The sequence below is a fragment of the Diabrotica virgifera genome, chromosome 3 (assembly GCF_917563875.1).
Source record: "Diabrotica virgifera virgifera chromosome 3, PGI_DIABVI_V3a".
Classification (NCBI taxonomy): domain Eukaryota; kingdom Metazoa; phylum Arthropoda; class Insecta; order Coleoptera; family Chrysomelidae; genus Diabrotica; species Diabrotica virgifera.
In genome coordinates, this window is record NC_065445.1 from 114,647,668 (window position 1) to 114,657,100 (window position 9,433).

Below are 9,433 nucleotides of genomic sequence, written 5' to 3' on the forward strand. Positions count from 1 at the left end.
CTTTGTGTTTGGTTTCACCTGTTTCTTCATAAAATCTTGTGAACATTTTAGTATTGAAATATCAGCTCCTGTGTCTATGATAAAGGTGCTTGTGTTTTCAAGGATTCCTGTTTTCATTCGTACAAAGTTCGTTAGGTTCAGGTCGAAGTTGTAAATGTTATATTTTATTTCTGCCTGTGTGCTTCCAACTTCTTGTTCATTCAAAACCCCAACTGCTGGTTTTCTTGTTCTTCTTGACTGTCCTCTATCTCTAGTAACCTTACGTTCCTGTTACGTCCTCCTCTCTGGTTTCCTCTGTATGTTTGATTGTTAAATTGTCTGTATCTTCTGTTCGAATAATTTCGTTGATTGTCCGTTGCTTCTCCTTCGTTCCGTTGTCCGAAGTTATTTCTTCTTCCTCTGTCATGTTTGTTATGGTATCCTCTTCTGTATTGCTGCTGTCCTCTCCTATTCTCGTAGTTTGTCCTATAATTTAAGACTCTTCCTTGTGCATTTTCTTCAGTCGTATCGATCGATAAAAATTTAGATACTACTTCCTGCGGTGATGTAAAGTTACCTGCTTCCAGTATTAGCTTAGCTTTCTCTGCATTAACGTTTCGTTTCATTGTTGTTACTACTGTTTCCGTCGTATATTTCTTCGCTAACTCCAGTGGCATTCCTTCCGCTATGTATGCTACTTTTAATTGTTCTGCTAACTCTTCCACTTCAGATGCGTACACTGCTGCATCTCTATGCCCTTGCCTTTTCTTGGCTAATTTGGCTATTAAATTCTTCGGATTATCACCTCTTAGTTCTTTCTTCAGTGCTTCAGCTATCCGTGGAATCGTATCTTCCGTGGTTATTAAGTTCCTAGCCTTATTGGTAAGTCGTGTTTTTATTAGCGTTACAGCTGTGTCTTCATGTCCTTCTGCCAATTTTCCAAGTAGTTCTAATGCGTCCAAAAATGGTTGTAATTTCCCTGCGCTTCCATCGAACTCGTTGGGCAATATCTTGCTTGCGATATTCAAAAATTCATTGATTGTCAGAGCCATGTTTAATATTGTTATATCTTGTTTTATGTCACCTTTTTCCTCTTTTATTTCGTCGTTAATTATTTCTTCTTCTACTTCCTCGTCGCTTTTTCCTTCTTCTACTTCCTCGTCGCTTTGTTCCTCTTCAACTTCCTCGTCGATTGGTTGATGTATTGAATTTGGAACCACTGTTCTTACATTTACTGCTTGAAATGAGCGTATAACTTTGTCTCTGATTTTTCCAAAATATTTGTTGCACGCTTCCCTCTGTTTGTCCGAAAGTGCTTCCCAGTTTTTCTTAGTTAAGTGCGTGAACTTGTTATAGGATTTAATTAGCTGTGTCGTTACTTCTTCCTGTATGTCCTTAGATTTCGGTACTTTTTTCTTTAAGACCCTTCTGCTCTGTCTTCCTACTTCTTGTGCAATTTCCTCAACTATTTTGACAAAATCTTCCCAAGTAACTTTGTTGCTACTCATTTATACATAATTTTTCTATCCTCAGTTCCTGCACTTCTTAGCGAAAATATAAATTCGATAGTCTTACGGTGTATATAGATATGTGATATATAGATATATAGTAAAAAATAACGAGATAAAATAATACGTCAATATATGGTAAAAATATGTAAAAAAAAATTGCAATAATAATAAATAATAGTTCAAAAATAAATAACGTTATATTAACCCTTGTAAATAAGTAGTTAGAATAATAATGTAAATGTATTATCCATATAGCGTATATTTGTTATATATTTATATCGTATATTTATATTGATAGTGTATATTTACGATAGCAAATATTAAAATCATAAAAAAAATTGCAAAAATAAATAATCCCTCGTAATAAATAATATAAATAATATATACCTCAAATAATAATGGTAATATGCCATGTGAATAACTTTAATATGTGTTAAAAAAAAATTCCAATAATACCCATAAAGATAATTCAAAATAAATAGATAAAAATACTAGAAATATACCTTACATTACTGCTAGGTATATCATTCATTTGTTAAGAAATATCGTGGAAATACCATAAGAACAAAATATAGACTCACCACTTTAAACGTTTGTGTTCGTATCACCAAAAGTTCTCGATCCACGTTCCCTGGCATGGTCCATTGTCCCACGATGTTCCATCTCCATACCATTGTCCATTTAGTTCCATGTCAGGCCTGCTGTCTCCATCCTTTCTACATACCACACTGTATTCTAGGGTGGTCGAGGTACCAGATCCCTTTTTCTTTCCATTTCTCGTTTACCAGTTTACTTCAGTTTCAATCTTGGCAGGATCGCCATATGATGGTCCAGGATTACTAGGGCTATCTTCTCCCGGTAAGGGTGGTTAACCCTTATCCGAGGGGTGGAATGATTAATAGTCGTTTCACTGTTGAAGTTGTTTTATTATACTCGCATGAGTACAAGCTGGTAGCAACCTACGTAACGTCGTCTCTCGGAATGTAGATGACACTATCTTTTAATGTGAATAATCTTACATCTAATAAAATAGAATGACGAATGTGGAATGTGTAATGAGGATTCCCTTATTATGTTTTGGTTGTATAAATATATTTAAAAGTGCAAAGTCAGCGTCGACCCTGAAAAGTGTTTATAGTGGCTGTATGTATAATTACACCTCACGATCTAGGTCAACAATGTTTATGTAACGAAAGAAGGTTGGAATTGTTTATGATGACATTTAAATAACCGAAAGAAATTAGCGTAGATAATTAAAGGGTGTTTTTAAAAGATATCTAATGAGTACAGATGAATTCTTGTACACCGGGGTTCGGATTTGCGGGGTTCTACTGTATATGCATCAAAATTTGCATGAAATATGCGCATAATATGCACTAACATTTATCCAAAATATGCACCAATTTATGATAAATATGCAAGTAAATATGCATATATGCAAAGCATTTATTTGATTTGAGAAAAAATAACAAATTTAAAATGATCTATTAAAACGGGACACAACTTTCAATTTATAAAAAAATACATACATTATTTTAACCCCTATATCTAAATTTGATTGAGGTATGTACCTAAGTACTTAGGAAACATATTACAAATACATACATGTCAATAAACTACTTATCGATGGTGAAAGTTTCCAACCTCCTATGTCAATATTTGGTTATTTTGTTTTGTTACCCTAAATTAAGAATAATAGCCCAGTAAATGAACGGGAAAACAGCGATACCATGTAATTTTCAGGGGCAACTCAGAATTGCATGAAAATTTGGATTTAGGTTCTAGTTACCCTCCACTTCAAAGTTGAAATTGTGCCGTTGGTGCTTTTACTTGGGGGGTGGCCGTCACCCCTTCTCGGGGGTGAAAAACATACGTTCAATATAAGATCGGAAATGGGTAAATTGGCTGATTTTAAGTAACTTTTGTTCTATAGAGTTTTTTACGTAAATGAATACTTTTCGAGTTATTCGCGATTGAAAATGTTTATATTATTATATAAAAAGTAAATATTTGATCGAAAAAAATATTTTTAGCAAAAGTGTAGCTTATAAAAAACCGAAAAAAATGGTGTATCAGTAAAGTCTATCAATGTAGTAAAAACAAAGTTGTAGCTCATGAAAAATACGTTCTTATTCGCCTAATTCCAAATCGAATATCTCAAGGTGAAATCATTGAAAAATTAAGCACTTTTCGGGAAAACCCATTCAAACTTTTTAAAGTGTTTATAATAACCTTTATTTTAATTGCTTATAAAAGTTTCTAGCATTAAAAATAAGCGAATTACGCTCAACATAAAGTTTTTTTTGCCCTCTTTTTTTTTGCTAAAAAAATCATGAAAATCTCCTCGTGTTTAGCTCCCCAAATGAAATTAATCGATGCCACTTTACAAACAATTTATTTACTTATCTATTTTTTATATGATCTGTCAGTCTCATCGGTTTAAAATGCTTAATTTTAAAAGGGTTATAGTTGAAAAAGCTTGAACGGGTCACTAGTGTACGCAAATTTTGAACAGCCATATATTAATCAATTTTTGTCTTACGGGAAAAACAACATAAAACTAGCATATTTAAAATAGTAAAACTTACATTTTTTACTGTTTAAGATTTTTCTTATCACTAATATTTTTTAAGTTATTTTGAAAAAAGGAAACTTAAAAAATTTTTGGAAAAGTTTTTTTTACTATAAAACCATTTTTTTTTTAAATAAGCACTTCAAACCAGTCAAACTTACAGGTCATATAAACAATACACATACAGTTAAAATAAATGGTAAAGGGGTAACGATTAATTTTATTTAGGGTGCTAAATAGAGGGAGTTTTTCACGATTTTTTTTACCAAAGGGGCCAACTTTTTTTTTCAGTGTAACACGTTTATTTTTGATGCTAGAAACTTTTGTAAAAAACAAATAGAAAGCTTTTTTTAGATACTTTAAAAATTTTAATAAGCTTTTCCCTAAAAGTGCTTAATTTTTGGGTGATTTCGCATTGAATTATTCGATTTGGAATTAGACGACTAAGAACGTATTTTTCATGAGCTAGAACTTTGCCTTTACTTAATTTATAGACTTTACTGATACACCATTTTTTTTCGCCTTTTTATAAACTCCACTTTTGCTAAGAATATTTTTTTCGGTAAAATATTTACTTTTTCAGTTATTTGCGAAAAACGGTATGAAAACGTAGTTTTTTTGTCGAAAAATCAACAATTTCAATCACGAATAACTCGAAATGTATTGACTTACGTAAATAACTTTATGGAACGAAAGTTGCTTACAATCCGCCAATTTATCCATTTCCGGGCTTATTTTAAACCCCACGAGAAGGGGTGACTGTCACCCCCCAAGTAAAGCAACCAACGGTTCAAATTCAACTTTGAAGTGGAGGGTAATAGTCCAGAAAGCCACTGCGAATCCGCTAGGAAAAATATTCTAATTCGGATTTTTTGCACTGTCTTACTCAAAAAGGACTCCTTTTAACAAATTTGCATGTTGCCAGGACCAAAAGGTGGTCAAAATTTTTTTAAACGTTTTTCTTTTGTTTTTTTTTTCTAAAATTATTTTTTTTTGCATGGAAAAAAGTTTTTTTAGGTTTTTTGGATCATTCCAAACAGAAAAGGTCTTTAGTGACTTTTCTCTAAAAATGATAGTTTTTCACATATCAGCGATTAAAAATTGAAAAAATGCGAAATCGGCCATTGTTAACCCTCAAAAGCTATGTGAAAAACTGAAAATTTGAATGTTGCCAAGGTAGATATTCTTTAAACTTCTATTGATGAAATCCCGAAGAGTTTTTTGCAATACAATATTCAAAACTCCTTTGTTTTTTAATTGCTAATCAAGCGTGCGCGACACTATTTTCCACCGACAGTATGGTGCAAATTAAAGAAATAAATTCGTTATTTCGTAAACCGGCGACTTTAAGGAAAAATCACGAAATAGGTCGATTTTTATTTTAAGTTGTGATATTGTGGCATATATGTGTTAAATATTTAAAAGGCAAATGCAGAATTAAATACATTTATTCTAATATCTAGGTACACATGTCTTTCTATCACGAAATACTATAATCGACTGACTCATTAAATACTTCATTATCCATATTCGGGCATCTATGCTGTTTGTCAGAACATCCATTTCTTTTAGTCGTCCGTCAGGGCCGGCGTAGAAAATATTCTTTACAGTCGGCCACGCTTCCCTTATCCACGTCCTCGTGGATCCGATGCCACTGATTTACCTAGATCATAAAAAACATGTTAACTTTAAAAGACAAGACTATGAAATAAATAAGACACATGCCATATTAATAATGGGACTACTATCTAATAATTTTACATTAAATCTAACAGGAGTCATCCATCCAGTTCATCTTAAGTTGGACCTGAAATATTAGCTTAAGATCTACAGCTAGTAAATTTCTTTAAAAAAACATGCTACACCCATAGTAAGAAAACAACTCTTATAAGTTCGCTTCTAAATTATGCAATAAGAAAGCAACTCTCATAAGTTCGATTCTTTAGTAAATTACATTAAAAACAACATGCAATAGGTAAACATGCTATACTAATATCAAGACAACAACTCTAAGAGTTGTAAGATAAGAGTATAAGACCATAAGAGTACAAGACTTATAAGTTCGCCTCTAAAATATGCAATACCTGCAATAAGAAAACAACTCTTATAAGTTCGCCTCATTAGTAAATTCCATTAAGCAAAACATGCAATAGGTACCTATAGTAAGAAAAGAGCTCTTATAAGTTCGTTTCTTTAGAACTTGCCCTCTCCAAACCCCTTACCCTGGGTTGGAAGAGCCGTGGTCTAAGAGCTAGTTTCTTATACTTTTGTGGTCAACCATCTTAAGAGATCCGTTTCGTTAGGACCCTTATAAGTTCGTTTCTTTAGAACTCGCCTAGGACTCTTTAAGAACTCGTTTTGTAAGAGTTCTGTTGCTAGCTATCTTCGAGATCCGTTTCGTTAGGACTCTTATAAGTTCGTTTCGTTAGAATTCTTGTAGCTAGCTAACGTGTGATCCAAAATTATTGCCATCACAGGTGGCTCTGAATTACAGAGATAGCTATACAGCGCATGTCTATTCTTAATTCAGATATATTTTCCAGTTTACGTCAACTTTGCAGTGTACGTCAACTTAACAAGAAAAGTTAGGTTATGTAGAGATGTTGGCGATGGACATATACAGCATCTTGTTTGATTGTATTTATTATTGTTACTTATAATTTCATTAATTCTTTTTATTTTTGACTTAAGTTCTGTGTTAAAGGTTTTGACTAATTTTTTTATGTTTTATAATATTAATCAAAATTAATTGATAAACCAATGATATAAATTCAGATTAAAACCAGACATACGTAATTTTTTTTGTACAGCTAACTTTGATCACAATAATTGTGGATCGCTCGTTATCTTGGAGATCCGTTTCGTTAGGATCCAAATCCCCTTTGGATTCAGAACTGACGTCAGTATTGAAAGGTTTCATCTTATCGTTGGATGACACACCTTCATTTTTCTTTTGAGATCTCACGGAACCTTGAGGATCCTCGATTACGTAACGATCATGATCTAAACCCCTTTTTAATGATATAAGGATCAGGTAATTAGGGAGTCATTCGTTTGACGTCCTCTTGAATTCTTCGTTGAATTCAATCACTTTGTCAAATGTTTGCTTTTATTTGACCTGGTTTGCATCAGTCATTCGTTTGACGTCCGCTTGAATTCTTCGTTGAATTCAATCACTTTGTCAAATATTTGCTTTTATTTGACCTGGTTTGCATCAGTCATTCGTTTGACGTCCGCTTGAATTCTTCGTTGAATTCAATCACTTTGTCAAATGTTTGCTTTTATTTGACCTGGTTTGCATCAGTCATTCGTTTGACGTCCGCTTGAATTCTTCGTTGAATTCAATCACTTTGTCAAATATTTGCTTTTATTTGACCTGGTTTGCATCAGTCATTCGTTTGACGTCCGCTTGAATTATTCGTTATATTCAATCACTTTGTCAAATGTTTGCTTTTATTTGACCTGGTTTGGATCAGTCATTCGTTTGACGTCCGCTTGAATTCTTCGTTGAATTCAATCACTTTGTCAAATATTTGCTTTTATTTGACCTGGTTTGCATCAGTCATTCGTTTGACGTCCGCTTGAATTCTTCGTTGAATTCAATCACTTTGTCAAATGTTTGCTTTTATTTGACCTGGTTTGCATCAGTCATTCGTTTGACGTCCGCTTGAATTCTTCGTTGAATTCAATCACTTTGTCAAATATTTGCTTTTATTTGACCTGGTTTGCATCAGTCATTCGTTTGACGTCCGCTTGAATTATTCGTTGAATTCAATCACTTTGTCAAATGTTTGCTTTTATTTGACCTGGTTTGGATCAGTCATTCGTTTGACGTCCGCTTGAATTCTTCGTTGAATTCAATCACTTTGTCAAATGTTTGCTTTTATTTGACCAGGTTTGCATCAGTCATTCGTTTGACGTCCGCACATATTTTCGATAGATCGCCCCGGTCTGCCTCCTGTAATGACACTTCGTTGGCCAGAACAGCATCGGCTATACCTCTTGATTGGTAACCCAACATTACTTCGTAGGGCGTTTTTTTTGTGGTTGAATTCTTCGTTGAATTCAATCCCCAATTTGGAACCAATTCATCTCAAGTAATCTCGTCTTCACTGCAGGATGATAAAGAAGCTACTATTGTACAATTATACCTTTCCACTTGTCCGTTTACTTTAGGAGCAGCAGTGGAATTCAGAACATGTTTTATATTAAGTGATGTACAATAATCCTTGAATCGTTGGGAAGTATAGCAAAAACCTCCATCGCTAATTATTCTTCTTGCTACACCAAAGATTTCAATTGCACTTTTCAAAAAAGTAATCACCGGGGTAACTTTGGTGGACTGCACAGCCTTCATAAAAAAAGAACTTAGTGAAAGCATCGACGATGACAATGAGATAAGAGTTCCTTCGTTTTGACTTTACAAATGGACCTAGATGATCTATATGCAGTGTATCAAAAGGTACTGCAACCTTCTCAATATAATGCACAAGTCCAGGTTTTTGCTTTTCACCAGGTTCCTTATTATATAAGCCTTCTAGACAACCTCCAATGTATTTCTTAACATATTTTATCATACCTGAGAACCAGTATAATTGAGATATTGCCGAAATAGTCTTTTCTACTGACATGTGACCAGTTCCATCATGATAATGCAAAACAACCTGCCTGCGGGCTTGCCTTAGAGCAACTCACCTTTTGCCTTCTGAAGTTTTTCGATATAGTCGTTTGTTTACAATGCAGTAGTTTTGATGGATATCTTTTTCTTCCTTATCTGATGGAGATTTCGACAGCAGATCTATGATAGTGTTGCATCTTTCATCTTTTAATTGGGCATGCAAGATCCAATCTTCTTGATCGATGTTCACAAGGTTTATTCTTAACCGTGAGTGCCTCCTCTGGAATTTTTGCGACAGTATCTCTGCTTAGAGCATGTGGCATTTTCGTACCTGGACGGTATTCAATGTCCAAATTAAATTCTTGAATGGTTAACCACCATCTTTCAATTCTGGGAATTATATCTCTTTTGGTCAATGTGATCCGCACTGCATTACAATCTGTAACCACCTTAAAATGGATTTCGATGAGATAAATTCGAAAATGTAATGAATTTACTACTACCATGGTTTCTAACTCCAGATTGTAAACAGCAAGGACAGGCCTCGAAGTCAATTTATTCTTGAGGGTTTCGAAAGCACACGTTGTTCGTCATCCCATACAAATTTGACATCTTTTTTCGTGAGAAGTGTCAAAAGTCTTGCAATCGTGGCAAAGTCCTTTACATATTTTCTGAAGTAACTTGACAAACCCAAAAATTGGCGTGTAGTGTCGACATCAACAGGTTCTGGAAATCTTTCAATTGCTTCTGTTT

At 33.9% G+C, this 9,433-nt stretch overlaps 1 long non-coding RNA gene across 1 annotated transcript; it reads right to left on the reverse strand.

The window, feature by feature from the left end:
* Positions 1–6,883: 6,883 nt before the first annotated feature.
* On the reverse strand, positions 6,884–8,807 carry LOC126882052 (uncharacterized). Its single transcript, XR_007697104.1, has 3 exons — positions 7,869–8,807; positions 7,525–7,696; positions 6,884–7,352 (listed from the first exon to the last, which is right to left on the reverse strand). It is a non-coding gene; the product is annotated as an uncharacterized LOC126882052 (long non-coding RNA).
* Between the last annotated feature and the right edge of the window lie 626 nt (positions 8,808–9,433).